The sequence below is a fragment of the Lichenostomus cassidix genome, chromosome W, assembly GCF_008360975.1.
Source record: "Lichenostomus cassidix isolate B80296 chromosome W, HeHo_3.0, whole genome shotgun sequence".
Lineage (NCBI taxonomy): Eukaryota > Metazoa > Chordata > Aves > Passeriformes > Meliphagidae > Lichenostomus > Lichenostomus cassidix.
Genome location: NC_139510.1, coordinates 4687979 through 4703434, shown reverse-complemented (window position 1 = coordinate 4703434; position 15456 = coordinate 4687979). Strand labels below are relative to the sequence as shown.

General features: G+C 43.5%; 2 long non-coding RNA genes across 2 annotated transcripts in view; one reads left to right on the top strand and one right to left on the bottom strand.

Annotated features, from left to right (window-relative positions):
- LOC146425355 (uncharacterized) overlaps positions 1-5368 on the top strand; it is a 569707-nt gene extending 564339 nt beyond the window's left edge. The window contains exon 4 of the long non-coding RNA XR_014846577.1: positions 5274-5368. This is a non-coding gene — a long non-coding RNA (uncharacterized LOC146425355). The remainder of the gene's footprint in view (positions 1-5273) is intronic.
- The window catches only part of LOC146425354 (uncharacterized), a 357803-nt gene extending 343682 nt beyond the window's left edge, over positions 1-14121 (bottom strand). Inside the window, exons 1-2 of the long non-coding RNA XR_014846566.1 lie at positions 14020-14121; positions 2527-2596 (exon numbers count right to left, since the gene is read on the bottom strand). This is a non-coding gene — a long non-coding RNA (uncharacterized LOC146425354). The remainder of the gene's footprint in view (positions 1-2526; positions 2597-14019) is intronic.
- Between the last annotated feature and the right edge of the window lie 1335 nt (positions 14122-15456).

The window sequence follows — 15456 nt, the reverse complement described above, 5'->3', positions numbered from 1 at the left end:
CAGAAGAAGATCGACCTTGAGTGTGGCCTTGAGCAACAACAGGCTTTTGAGCAGATCAAACAGGAAATAGCTAGTGTGGTAGCTCTTGGGCCTGTTCAGACAGGACCAGCTGTGCAAAACATACTCTACACTGAAGCTGGGGAGCAGGGCCTGTCAGGGTTTGACCCTGACTAAATGCCAGACACCTCTGCTCTCTCCTGCCGCAGACATGCAGGAGAGGGAAGGGAAAAAATACCTGTTAAACACACACTGGATTCATGAGTTGAGATAGGACACTGATAAGGGGACACACAGAAAAAGGGCAAACAGGCTCAAAACTTACAGTTGCAACGTGATTTGCAAAGTGACCTAACAGAGTCGGAGGATAAATGAGAAGTAAAAATAAGCTTTTCAGACACCATTCTTTCACTCCCCTCTCCCTCTTAATGTCACCGAATCTCCGGGAAAAAAAATACAAAAACCCTCTAACAACATTTTAATGTTAGCAAGTCAAGGCATTACTTTATTATCTGGCCAGGATGTTGTTCTGGCCAGGATGTTCCACAGTAATCACCTCATCCACACATAGCCCGGGTGTGCCGAGAGAATCATTCCATGATACACACTTTTACCCGATTCTTCAGATATTTTATACAGTAAAAATACATAGGAAAGCATTGGGTCAGTGTTCATTGGTCTAAAGTTGAGCAAACTCCCAGTATTCAGTTTCTTATTGGATCCGAATCTCTTTGCCTCTGATGCTAATTAGATTCTTCATTCTTCAGTTTTTCTTATCAGTCTTTTTTCCGGGCCAGGATGTCTTCAGCCCTGCTGGAGGTGGTCTGGGGTAGCCGTTTGTGATATCCATCACGTCTTGTTGATAACCACAAGGTCCTGGTGGATGTTCTGTTAATAGTCTTTATCGTTCTGGTTATCTTCGGGGTCACTCCCAATCTCTTGGTATGCTGAGTTCACCAGACCTCATCTGGTGGAGCAATGCCCTGGAAGAAACCTAAAATTCCTTTTCCCAGGGTAAAGACAAACAAAACCTTTGACTAAAGTTATACAAAATTTTTGACCTGATATATTTTCTAACAAATCCCCCCTTTGGAAGTGACCTGAATTTTTAAGGTCACTTCCACATAAATTCTTGATTTTACTAATACTAGTTAAAAATTTTGAAGAGAAAGACAGAGAATATATAGAAATATTTTGAAGAAAAAGATAGAGAATATATAGAAATATTTTGAAGAAAAAAGAAGAAAGACAGAGAACATGTAGAAAAGCAGTTATATAGAACTTTTAAGAGGAATGTTTGTGGCTAGCACAGTTTTTCCCATGAGAGGTTTTCTTGTGTTTTGTAAATAAAGATAAAGTTTGGATGTTTTGGAACAGTGTCCCAGAACTTGGGCAGTGCAGGCCTGGCCAATCAGGCCTGGGGGAAGGCTTCTGACTGACCAATCTGGGTGACTTTTGAGAACTCTATAAATGTGATGAAATCAAAACAATAAAGGTCATTCCTTCTTGCCACTGAGAACCGATGCATTCATTACTCTGCTAGCTGCTCAACAGCGACAGAATGTTAATTTTCTTTTACTTTCTTGGGCTTTCCATTTCTTAGCAGGAATTACTTTCTGGGTTTTTTCGAGTTTGGGATAGGAAGAATGCAATACTGCCTCTGCTGTGTCCATGGCTGGCCCCACTGCAGGGCTGGGATGCTCTGGGGTGAGGAGCAGTTCACTGTCTCACCAGGGCAAGGCCTGACCTGCCCCCTCCTCACACACACACCATACACACAGGCATCTTGAAGTGCCTCAGAGCCAATAATTTTTTCAGTGTTTGGTAACTAACCATGTGGCTCATGACAGTGATCAGGACTACTGATAGTGTTTCTCATTTGTGATTTAATTGGGGTACCATTCTCCTCAACTTTGGTGGAGGTTTTAGCAAACAGAGCAGAAAGAAAAGAGGAAAGCACACTGAAATTCATATAAATATAAACTGATTAGAACTCTTGAATTGTTAGTTTTTTCTGCTTGTGATTTAATTAAACTATTTTCTCCCCTCTCCCCTTTTAGCAGATAGCAGAAAGGAAAGAGGAAAGCATGCTGGAATTCATATGAATAGTAACTTCTATTTTAAATTTAAAAGCATCTTTAGGCTGCAGAGCCTTGGCAAAACGGTCTATGATCTTTAGCAATTTTTCAAAGGCAGTATCTTTCTTCTGTGGGGCTTAGTATTTTTAAACACTAGACAAACAAATATACATTTAACAACAACAGTTAGAAATATGACAATTAATAGAACTTACTTGGTCTTAGCACTTCGTTAGACTAGACAAGCCAGCCATCTTTTTGAAACTTTTTTATTTTAAAGAAAATTATTTTTGTCTGATTTACAGATGGTTACATTTAAATTTTGCAAATTTAGATTCAAGTCTATAAGCTAATTACTAATGTGGCTGTTGTTTTATGTGCATTTGTTTAAAAAAGAGTACTACTTTTTTTTCTTTTTGTCTTACTTACTTTCTTGCATTTGAAGGCATACCTGTTACAATTATTACAAGGTTTTGCTAGGATACCTGACTTGATCCAGGAACACTGTGGGTAACACTATTCTGGAAACATAAAAGCAAAAAATATTTACTGTGTTTCATTTTGGCATTGCAGCTTTTAACAGATTAACTGTTTATTATATTGTCCAATATGGTTCTTTCGTGTTCTTCTTTGTCAGGAGTTGATTTTATTCACATGACAGGAGTTTTTGGCCATAGATTTCACAGTTGTGAGGGAAGTCAGCAGTTCTTTTTGTTTCTGAGGCTTGAGTGGCTCCTTGTTTCATGTCTGGATACACTTAGCTGTTGATCTAATGAGAATATACTCAAACATCAAAGTTATTAATGACATTATACCAAACTTGCTTAATGATAACACATGTCTATAGTGATAATGGCTGCAAGTTCCCCACACCCCTTTCTTAACGACTGTACTTGTCACCTATTGTCCTGCCTTCCCTACTCCACACAGTCCTAGCCACGCCCCCAGTTTTCCCTATTGGTTCCTGTACCCTAACCCCACGTGGCCCTGGCCACTCCCTCGGGTTTCCCCTATTGGTTCCTGTACTCCTAACTCCGCCCCTGTACCTCCCCTGTACCCAGAGGTCACTGGGCCTGTGTGCTGTCCCTGCCCCTCTCTGTTTCCCTATAAAACCCCTTACCCTCCGCCATCTTGCTGTCTATGCTCCACGTATGTTTATGCTCCACATGTGGCTGTGCATGTGAGGCCTTCGCCCTCGAGGCATCTCTGCCTCAGGGAGGTCGTTGGCCTCTGCTGCACCATGCGAATAAACATCTTCCATGGACACAACGCATAGACCCTCCTCGCCTCCTTTATCACCGCCGGTTGTGGAAGCAGACAAACCAGAGCTAGCCTTATGGCTCCCCGGCCGGTGAGAGCGCAGTGTCCAGCCCTGGGACAGAGGGTTTGGAGCACTGAGGCGCTGAACCGGGCTGGGTAGAGAAGCTCTAGGGTAAAGTCTGCTACAACATCCTCTAAACCGCAACACATGGCAGAGTGGGGAGAAGGATGAATTCCTGCTTCCTTCACCTCCCTTTGGAAATGTTTTATATTTTTGCTAGGTAGTTTTATTTTGGAACATAACCAGTTCTGTTTGCTCTTCTCTGCAAGCAGGCAGAGCTTGGTTTGGACATCTCCTCTAAGGCAACTCTTCTGGCTGCCTGAAACAGCTCACCCAAGCAGACACACCCAAAAGCATCTAAAACAATTCTCAATTGGCACACACTTAAATCAGACATTTAAAAGATTGTTTTAACAAGCAAACACACCTAAAAAGCATCTAAAACAATATCTAATTGGCACACACTCAAATTAGACATTTAAAAGTTGTTTTAACACTTATTTAGGATCTTTTTTATATGATTTTACGAGCTCTTTCTAGGGGCTCAAATCTGCTACTGAAAAACAGCATTTTAATAGTAACTGGTCTTTGCCTCTCGGCAGTTTCTTGGAGTGGGGCTTGAATTACCCCCCTTTCCCCATTTCTGTCTCTTATTCTTTTACTCCATTTCGGGTTTTGCCTGCCACCGGGCTCAACATTCTTTCACCTTTAACATGCCCACTCGCTCCCTCTTCATCCCATGCTGCAGGAGGCTCCCTGGCAGCTGCCCCCCTTTCTCTTCTTTGAGGGGAAACTAAAAATTCAATCTCTTTCTCTACAGAATCATGCTTTTGACACTTTACTACAACAACCAAATTCCAGAGATTCACTTCTATTACCTTTCTTTAAAGGCAGTATTACAGACTGCTTTGGCTCTCTAGGTAACAAACCACATTTCTTTCATAAATCTAAGTAATTTTTCAATTCACAAAACAAATCTATGTAAGGTATTTCATTCTACTTTTCTTTTTCGGCAATATAGCATTAGCTGCAAGATTGTATCAGAATCTAAACACCCGTTGCAAAACTATTTTTTATTACTTAATAGATAACTTGGCTACCAGCGATTAAAATATTTTGTTAACTGTTTATGGGTTAAAGGGTGACTTTTAAACTTTTTTAATTTTGCAAAATACAGCCCAGAGGTGAACTCCTGGGTATACCTCTTTTTCGAGTAGGTGAAGATAACTTTGAACTCATATGGAATTGTGTAGCTACTAAAACAGCACAAAGAGGGGTTTTGGCTCACAAATGCCAGTTACACACACACAGGTGTCGCAGAGGTATACTTATTAGCACACGCAGAGAACAGCACACACAATGAATTTACAATCATTCAGAATGTTTTAACACTTAGCAAGTTATTTAATTTTTTTACAGGCGTCCCCGCATAGATTTAAATACCAGCAAAATACAAGTTAACAGGTAATTTGCACACACACAGTACACTCACACACATTCAAAAATTCCAAAGCACCGGAGCAAACTCTGCTTAAAAAAAACTTTTCACAGTAACCTAGGCAGGAGACTTGAACTCCAAAACACTCTGCAATTGCGTTTTAGCTAGGAATTGGGACTCGAACCCGAAACCGCGCGGTGGCGGGACACCGAGACTCTAACTCAGAACTGGTTGTGAAAAATTGCTGTGTAATGATGACTAAGGTCTTTCTTTCTAGTACTAGCTGAGTTTAATAGTAGTAAAATGGCTGTTATAGTTTTATTAGAATGCTTGAACTGTCTGCTTGAACTGGATAACATCCCACAAATGGACCCTGCCTCTGACACTCCAACTATCAGCACCTGTCGCTGCAGGAACTACAATCTGGGAGTGATAACAGAATCAATGAAACGACTGCGCATGCTCCGAGGAGGTGGATCAGTTCCCAGAACATGCAAAATAGTTTGGAGAAAAATAGGAATATGTATAACTGTTTATGAATATGCATTAGGCTAAAGAGTATGTAAAGGGTGTCTCTGTCCATACCAGGTGTGCTTTTTTGGCTGAATGCCAAAGCACCCAGCGCTGACCTTTTGCTTTTATCTGTCCCCTATTGTCCTTTATTAAACCTTTTTAATCTAACAGGAGAGTGAACCTTGTTTTTCACAATTGGGGAGCTCGTCCGGGATCGACACCTCGCCTCCAAGACCCTGGGAGACTCTGAGCGGGGGAGGGTACCCCCGCCGAGTTCGGCGGCCCGCTCTGTTTCTTCCAGCGGGAACCGGCAGGTAGCAGGTTGGAATCCCGTGAACAAGAAGGGACGAATAAAAGCAAAAGAAAGAGGGAAGGCTCCATAAAAAGCCGCGGCAGGGAAGCCCCACAAATTTTTCGTGCACGAAGATTCTGACAGAAAACACGGATTGTGAGTATTTTCTGGGAAGGGGCGGATACGGGGGATTGACTGTGTGTGTGTGTGAGACGCAGGCTGGCTACCAGACTTGCGAAGCGAGTGAGGGGTATCTGATACTGCGGTTCCGCTGTTTCGCAAGAAACACGACCAGGAAGGAGACGAAGCATAAGGAAAAAGGAGTGAAAGATCCCCCGGGGGTAACTGGGACAGGGTCCCAGGGAAGGGGTTGGACCCCTAGGAAAAAAAAGGAGCCAGGAATTTCCTAGTAAAAATTTACTAGGAGGGTAACTGGGACAGGGTCCCAGGGAAGGGGTTGGACCCCTAGAAAAAAAAAGGAGCCAGGAATTTCCTAGTAAGGTTTACTAGGAGGGCTAACCGGGAAGGGGTCCCCAGGGAGGGGTTGGACCCCCAAGGAAAAAGGAACCCAGAGATTCCTGGTAGAAATCTACTGGGAGACAGGGGACGAGAGTAAAAGTCCCCAAATTCCAAGTAAGGGAAAAATTGCCAGATTGAGGGTAAAACCCACACAAAGACTAGAGAAAAAAGTACTCTGGATGGGAAGTGTGGGTTAGCAGACCCAAGAGAATCTGGGACTGAAGGACCATATTTGAGAGTTTACCATTTTATTTAAAACACAGAATCTGTGAGGAATCAGTTAAAAAGTAAAAATTGCTTTATTATTGTATTGTTGTGAGTGAAAATGAATGATATAAGAAAATAAAGGTGGGAGAATGTGAATGAATGGAAAAACGTGATTAATTTAAACTCTGGTATTTGAAAGGAGGTGGATATAATATACAGGAAAGGGGTTTTTGTTTGTGCTATAAAGGAGGTAGAGGCATGGGTGAGAAGAAAGAAAGGGGCCAGGGAGGAAAAGGAAAAATGGGACAAAAAGGAATTAAAATAGGTTCAGGAAAAAAGGGAGAAAGGAAAGATTGGGATCCCCCGGAGTCACCCTCACCACTGTTTGTGCAGGGTGCGGCGGGCGCTGCTCTGCCTCCAGCAGCCAGACATGCCGGAGTCCCGCCGGGCTTAAATGCCATGGCTCCCGGGCACGCGGCGACCCCGCTTCAGCCGGGTGCCCTGCTCTATGCCCCCGATCCTACTGCATCCACGCTGGGGGCCCTCGTGGTAGACCCGGGCCGGCCCAGCTCTAGCCGGCACTCCTACCCACATGGCTACAAGAGGAGTAAAAATTACTTCCGCCCCGCCGTAGTTCCGTTTCCGCCGGCTGCCCTATCCACTTCCGGCCCCAACTCTATGACCCTGGAGGACTCAGCTGCCTCTTCCGCTTTTGCCCTGACTGGTAGCCCCGAATTTCGATAACGGGGCACCGTATCAGAATACTAGAAGAAACTCAGTCAGGACTCAAAGGCAGCTTAATAATCCCTCCCCTGCCACTACTCCTAAACAAGGGAAAAGGGTCCCTCTCCTCTAAGGTTATGGGGATTGAAGAGCAGAAAGGGAGGGGTCACGAAATTAACTTATTCCCCTTACGAAAAGTCCCCATGAGGGGGAGTACAAGGGGGCATAAGTTTCGTAAATGCCCCTCTGACCTCTCCGAGGACAGAAATTTTAAGAAGGAAATTAAAGGGTTATTAAAGGATCCCATAGGTGTAGCTGAGACATTAGATCAATTTTTAAGCCCCAATATTTATACTTGGGAAGAGATATAATGAGTATTATATTTTCCCAAGAAGAGAGGCAGATGATTAGAGCTGCTGGAATGAGAATTTGGGAAAAGAGATAATATACAAGGTCCCCCAGGAGACCAGAAGATGCCAATAGCACCTCCTAACTGGAATCACAACGAGGAGGCAGGGAGGGGGCATATAATTGATTATCGTAATTTAATAATCAGAGGGATAAGTAAAGGCAACCAAAAGCTAAATCCTGAGAGGATTGCAGGGATTTTATCTCTCCCCCCTCCTTCTTCAAAGAAGGAAGTAAGAAGATTACTTGGATTATTGGGATACTGTAGATTATGGATTGAAGGATATACTCAAGCAGTAAAATTCAAGATCAGTCTGGGAAGTGGAGGCTTTCTGATGGGAGGCAGTTGCTTAATAAGCCACTGACTAGAAAAACATTAGAAAATATGCATCAAAATACTCATTGGGGTACTCAGGCATTGTGTGATCATTTTTTAAGGAATTATGGATATATTGGGGTCTTTGGAGTGGCAAAACAAGTAACTGAAAAATGCATAACTTGCCAGAAAGTAAATAAAAAAGTAATGAGAAAATGACCTCAGGGGGTCGTGAATTAGCTCTGAGACCATTCCAGAGTATCCAAGTGGACTTTACTGAACTTCCCCAAGTACAGAGGTGGAAGTTTCTATTGGTAATAATAGACCATTTGACTCATTGGGTAGAAGCAGTCCCTACTGTCAGAGCTACAGCTAATGTAGTATGTAAAACCCTTATGGAACAAATTATTCCCAGGTATGGAATGGTTAATAGAATAGACTCAGATAGAGGGACACATTTTACATCAAGAGTATTACAAAGAGTATTTCAGCAGATAACTCAAGCCTTGGGAATAAAATAGGAATTACATACCCCGTGGCACCCACAAAGTTTGGGTAGGGTAGAGAGAATGAACCAGACTTTAAAAAAAAAAAAGAGAAAAAAAAAGAGAAAAAAAAAGAGAAAAACACTTTAACAGAACTCATGATTAAAACACAAATGTCCTAAATAAAATGATTACCATTGGCTCTGTTGAGCATGAAACTGCTACTTATGAAATGGGAGAAATGAGTGTTAGAAAATATGTCATCACAATTGCAAAAACACTTGAAAATTTGAGGTTGAAAGGGATAATCCCTCAAACCACACCCTTAGAATTTAAAATCCATAATATCCATCCAGGGGAATGGGTGCTGGTGAAAACGTGGAAAGAGCAATCTTTAACTCCACAATCGGAAGGTCCTTTTCGGGTATTACTGACAACCAAGGCAGCGGTCTGGACCAGAGAAAGAGGGTGGATCCACACCAGCAGGATCAAAGGACCTGTGGAGGAACCTAAGGAGTGGACTATAACCTCTAAGCCGGGTGATACCAAGTTGACTCTTAAGCAAAGACTGGGTGGTAATGAACTGGGAAGACCCAAATGATCCAGAGAATGTACTGAGGATCACACCTAACTGGGAAGTGAGACCAAGTTTATATCAGTGGTTCCAAGTGCCACCTGGACAAGTTTTGAGGAGCCTCCGATATCCCCTTGGGAGGAATACCTCCACCCCAAACCGGAAGTTCAGGACTGTTTCGGGCAGAGGGTCCTCATGTTTTTGCTTTAGCCTGTGACTTGTATAAAGAAGAGATATTACAACCTCCATCAGTACCGTACCACATACCTTGTCTGGTTCATCCCAATACTGGACATGCTAGCTGGGTTAAATGTAAATGCATACATTGTGGGAAAAACTGGTATTGTAGTTCACAAAAACAGCGAGCTCATTACATGAAGTGTCGAGAGCAAAATTCACTCCCTATCCAGACAGAACTAGGGTTAACTCAAATAGTAACTTTGCTCTGTGGGAGGGAATTACGAGTACCTGTTGAATGGGAAGTACCTGAGGAACAATGGGAAACCACACTGTCTTGGTTTGGAAGAAAGGTGTCTGCCAAGAGAGGTTGAACCCTCCCTTAGGACAGAGAATGTGATTTTTTTTTTCCTCTCCCTCCGAATTATTTAATTTTGAAAAATAAAGGGCTTTCAGGCAAAGGTATGGGAAAAAAGTAATATCAGTTCTTTACTAGTATCTATAAACAAGCAATAACAATAATAGCAACCACAACTAGAATCAGAAACCAATAGCAGATGACTTGTGAGCTGCCGAGCCTTTTCCCGTGTGGTGTAATCACGGTCACAAGCAGCAGGGGCGCTGTTGAGCTCCCGGCCAGGCAGAGCAGGTGCGATGACTCCCGAGCGGCTGCAGGTGGCGCTGTGGCGCAGGGTCAGGTCAGCCTCACGCAGCTGGCAATGGCGGGCAGACCGAGAAGCAGGCAGGCAGCTCGGAGCAGCAAGCAGGGTGGCAGGGGGCTGGGGCTGGTGGTGGCTCTCCCTGGCCAGCCAGCGAGGCAGCAAGGATCTCTGCAGTCACAGCAGACGCAGCGGTCCCGTGCGGCAGAGGGCGGGGGCAGGCGGCAGAGGCAGCCGGACTCCCCCAGCAGCAGCCGCGAGAAAAACGCAGCCCGGGGAAACGTGCCCTTCCCAGTGGGAAAAAAGGTCAAATCAAAGCTCACCCAGCCAGGAGAAGAAAAAAAACAGGGCACAGTTGGATCTCCTCTGATCGCAGCCGAAAAAGCGAAGAGCAGCCTCTCCTCCCAGCATCCGAACCACGAGAGACTGCGTTCCAAGGGCCCGCTCTTCCCTTTCCCTGCTCTGCCCAAGCATACCTTTTGTCTTTTACAAAAGACTTGACGGCTCTAAACATCCAACTATTTGTTGCTTAGTAAAAGGAATGGGAAGAAATTCTAAATGTACTCAACCCCCAACACACAGTTAAAAAAGTATCAGAGGCGATTTGCTTGGAAACTAATAAGGAGGATGTGACAAGGAAATAGAGGGCAAGACCGGATTGACCACTGTACTCGCCACCGAGAAGATTATATACCCCTGCTATGGGCAGCAACCCCATAGGCATGGGAGGTGGGAGTATAAGCCATACCGGACCTCTATTATTCCTCCTTGTGTCACTCACTCTTTGCCTTTTCCCTTATGGGATACAAGCAAAATCGTGTCACAAATGCTACCGGACACTTTACTGGGAAAGAACCCGAGGTTCCTTTCTTATTACCCATACTCATATTAGCAATCAATGCTATGATCCATCCAAATTAGGTACTTGCACACAGAAAGGGAAAAGATACTGGATTGCGGAAAATTTAAGAAGTAGTAGTAAGTTAGGAGAAAAATGTCCAAAAGGGGAAAAATGGGTTTGCTTCACTTTTGCCCTTAGTAACCGGGTCCAGGATTTGGTAAAGGAACAAATAGTAAACAAAGAAGTGAAACCAACCCAGCAATCCCAACCTGTATCAACCCTACACCAGGATTTGTATACAAAACTCAAACAACAATTAGAAAAAGAAATGGAAATCTCAGGAGTAGGGAAAAACCTGTTTGTGGAATTAGGGGAAAGAATAAGTAAGGAATTAAACATTACCAACTGTTGGGTCTGTGGTGGGGCTATAATGACAGAGGAATGGCCCTGGAAGGGCAGTAGCCTAGGCCCTGTAGAACTTCTTAAATGGAACCGAACAAATATGAAAGGAGAAAACCGGCCAGAAGGGTGGATTTTAAGTTCAATAGTGATAGGGGAAGAGTGCCTATGGCGTACTGGGGAAAACTTCCTAAGCGAGGTAGGAAATACTCCCTGTAAAAGATATAAAATTAGTAACGGAAGTTCTATAGGGTGGGTCCCAGAAGAACCAACTCTGCATTGGGCCCAGAAAAAAAGCAAAAGGGAAAAATTGTAAGTATAATAATGAAATCAGACTCTTTCAATGTAATGATACAGGCAAGAATCCTTACTTTGGGATCCCAGAAATATACAAATTCTGGGAAAATGTTAATCAACAGAGAAATGATTATTGGAAAGCACCAGATGGCTTATTTTGGATATGTGGGAAAAGAGCATACCCAAAACTCCCCCCCGGTGGAAAGGGAGTTGTACTCTGGGGATCATACAACCAGGATTTTTCCTCTTACCAGGACCAGATGGAGATCAACTAGGAGTACCAGTTTATGAGGATCTAAAAAGAAATAAAAGAACAGTGATTGGTGGATTTCAAAAATGGGGAGAGGAGGAATGGCCCCCTGAACACATACTGGAAACATATGGGCCAGCTACCTGGGCGCAAGATGGGAGTTGGGGCTATCGAACCCCAATTTATATGTTAAATCGAATTATAAGACTTCAAGCTGTTGTAGAGATCATAACCAACAAAACTGCTCGGGCATTGGAATTAATATCAAGTCAACAAAGGCAAACAAGAGCCGCAGTGTATCAAAATAGGTTGGCTTTAGACTATTTATTAGCTGAAGAAGGGGGACTTTGTGGAAAATTTAATACATCGAACTGTTGTTTGAAAATTGATGACAATGGGGATGCTGTCTTAGATATAGCCAAAGATATCAGAAAAATAGCCCATATACCGATCCAAATATGGGAATCAATGCTAAAAGCTAACTGGTGGGATAATGTATTGGGAATAGAATGGTGGAAAAAATTGGGCTTCTTCCTTTTATGTGCAACAGCTGGTTTGTTATTTTCCTTGCTTGATTCCCTGTTTTATTCGGCTAATCACCAGTGTTGTCCAAGGTAGGCAATTAGTTACTATGCCTGTGGACCCAAAATTGGCTACATCCAGAACGGCACAAAAGATCATGGTGTTAAAGAAACAAAATAATAAAAAGGACCCCTTTGAGGAAGCAAGGTTGATTTGTGAAAGAAATGAGTGAATGGTGGAGATAAAAAAACAAGAATTACTGCTCAAGCCAAATGATTTGTAAAAAGAAAAAGAGGAGGAATTGTGATAAATACATGTCATAATGTTGGCTTTTTGCAAATATTACAATGGATACTATATGTATTGTTTTAATTCTTTTCTTATAGAGGTAGACTGGTTGTGAAAAATTGCTGTGTAATGATGACTAAGGTCTTTCTTTCTAGTACTAGCTGAGTTTAATAGTAGTAAAATGGCTGTTATAGTTTTATTAGAATGCTTGAACTGTCTGCTTGAACTGGATAACATCCCACGAATGGACCCTGCCTCTGACACTCCAACTATCAGCACCTGTCGCTGCAGGAACTACAATCTGGGAGTGATAACAGAATCAATGAAACGACTGCGCATGCTCCGAGGAGGCGGATTAGTTCCCAGAACATGCAAAATAGTTTGGAGAAAAATAGGAATATGTATAACTATTTATGAATATGCATTAGGCTGAAGGGTATGTAAAAGGTGTCTCTGTCCATACCAGGTGTGCTTTTTTTGGCTGAATGCCAAAGCACCCAGCGCTGACCTTTTGCTTTTATCTGTCCCCTATTGTCCTTTATTAAACCTTTTTAATCCTAACAGGAGAGTGAACCTTGTTTTTCACAGAACCGAGACAAACCAAGACTCCAACTCGGAACCAAAGCAACTGAGACTCAAACTCAAACACTGGGCTCTGAGACTCAAACTCGGAACTGAGACAACCCAGACTCGAACTGGGAACAAATGCAACCACGACTCGAACTCAGAAACACAGGAAGATGACACTGAGATTCGAACTCGTAACCAAGGTGTCTTGCATGGGAGAGAGAAGATTTATGTGCTTTTGCAGTTTGACAGGCTTTAAGACAGCTAGTTCCCCAAGACTTAGTCCCGTTCGCAAGATTCTTTGATATATGGCCGATTTGTCTAAAAATACCATTTATTTGACACAGAAAATAACAAACATACAAACATAGAACAGATTGACACACATAGACACACAATGAATACATAATTGCAACACTATGGTAGCTAAAAATGCAATTATGGGGTAAAACCTTGCTTGAACTATAAAAATAGTTAAAAACGCAAGAAATGCTTGCTTGAACAATAATGCAAGTTAAGAAATTCTTGCTTGAGCTAGCTGAAATGCAAGTTAAGAAAGGTACCTATAAGTTAGCCGGAATAATACAATTTAGGAAACTCAAATGATCTTACCAAATCCATATTTGGAGTTGGAATACATTAAGATTTCCTCACTCAATCCCAGGGAAGTAACCGCAGGACTGCGTCCAGACCTGGGGAGAAGGCATTTCTTCACGCTTCTATATCCATGTAGAAAGCTTCTAGCTTTCTGAGATTTCGTGAGCTTTTTATAGGATAAAAGTGTGTATTTGTAGTCACTGAAAATTTGCTCACATTCTCTCTGCATTCCACAGGGGAGTGTCTTTTCAGACTTTCAGTCGCCAGCACCAGGTAGTCCTTGATTAGGTTATCAACCTAATCTGAGCCATCCATTTCCTGGGACCGATCAGGGAGAGAGAGAAGGGGGAGGGGGGTTGTCCTGCCACACAAGGCAACCAAGACTTGAACTCGGAAACACAGGGGTTCAGTGCCTATACTCAAAACTGGGAAACCGAGACAACATGCATGCATCACTAATGATTTTTTCAGTATCTAATTGAACCGTCACCCTTGTATTTTACCTCAAAGTAATGCTTTAAACAAAACATGGGATCTTGTGTTGAACTCACTGGACTCCGGGGACCGTGAGGTCTCTCCGGATGAAATCTCCGTGCGCGCTGGGGAGACACTCACGATCCTGGGGTCCGTGGAGCGATCAACAGCTTTGTCCCACCAGAGTCGCCAATAATAGTCACCAAATCTGCGGGAAAAAAAATACAAAAACCCTCTAACAACATTAAGACACCATTTCTCTGCTCACCCCCCTCCCTCCTTCCAACCAACAGCTCGGGTAGGGGGCAGGGTATGGGATATTTTCTTAGTCCATAAATCTATTCATCACTACAATTCTTCTACTACAAACACTGTTTCTCTGCTCACCCCTCTCCCTCTTAAGACAGTTACTCTGCTCACCCCCCTCCCTCTTTCCAACCAAAAACACGGGCAGGGGGCAGGGTAAGGGTTTTTTTCTCTGGTCAGTCCATCAGGGAGAGGGGTCCCCTACTTTGCCATGGGGTCCCTCCCACAAGAGACAGTCCTCTGGGAACTTCTTTGGCGTGGATCCAATCTCACAAGCAACATCCCGCCCAAATTCTGCTGCAACATAAGTCCTCTTGTCCATAGGGTGCCGACTCCCGAGCCGAGGCCAGGCTGCTTCCATCCCAGGAGCAAGGCCTTTCTCTCCCTTGCAAGGCCTTTAACTCTTTATAGGGGACTCCAAGTGGGTCACAGCTTCTTCCAGGCATCTACCTGCTCCTCTGGCATGGGCACCTCCCCACAGGCTGTGGGTGGATCTCTGCATCCTTGTGGACTCCATGGGCTGCAGGGGGACCACCTGCTCTCCCCATGGTCTTCACCACAGCTAGCAGAGGGTTTTCAGCTCGGGTGCCTGAACCACCTCCCCCCACACCTTCTCCACTGACCTCGGTGTCTTCATGTTGTTCTCCCCTCACATATTTTCACCTCCTCCTCCTCCTCTAGCTAAAAAGAAGTATGTGACTACTTTTTTAAATTTTTTTCTTTAATATGTTTTCACAGAAGCATAACTAGCACCTCTAATTGGCCCAGACTTGGCCAGCAGCATGTCCATCACTTTCAGAGTCATCAGAGATTGGCTCTGCTGGACTTGGTGAAAAACTTCCAGAACCTTCGCACAGGACACACAGGAGTCACCTTTGTGCCACTCCCCACCCCTCAGACATTTCTTCAGGCCTACCACAACAGCTTTTGAAGGGTTTAAATTTCTCTTAGATGTTAAAGATACCTTACTGATGTTCTGGACTAAGCAAAACCACCACAGGGCCTCACCTGGAGCCTCTGGCAAAGGACCTCAGGAGAAACCCAAAGGTCAACCATTAGAGTTTTGGAGCTGGAGTTATTGAGGATCAGAAGCCCACTATACTCCAACTGAAAAAGAGATACTAGCAGCTTATAAGGGGGTTCGAGCTGCTTCAGAATTTTTTGGGACAGAAGCATATCTCCTCTTGGTGCTGTGATTGCTCGTCCTA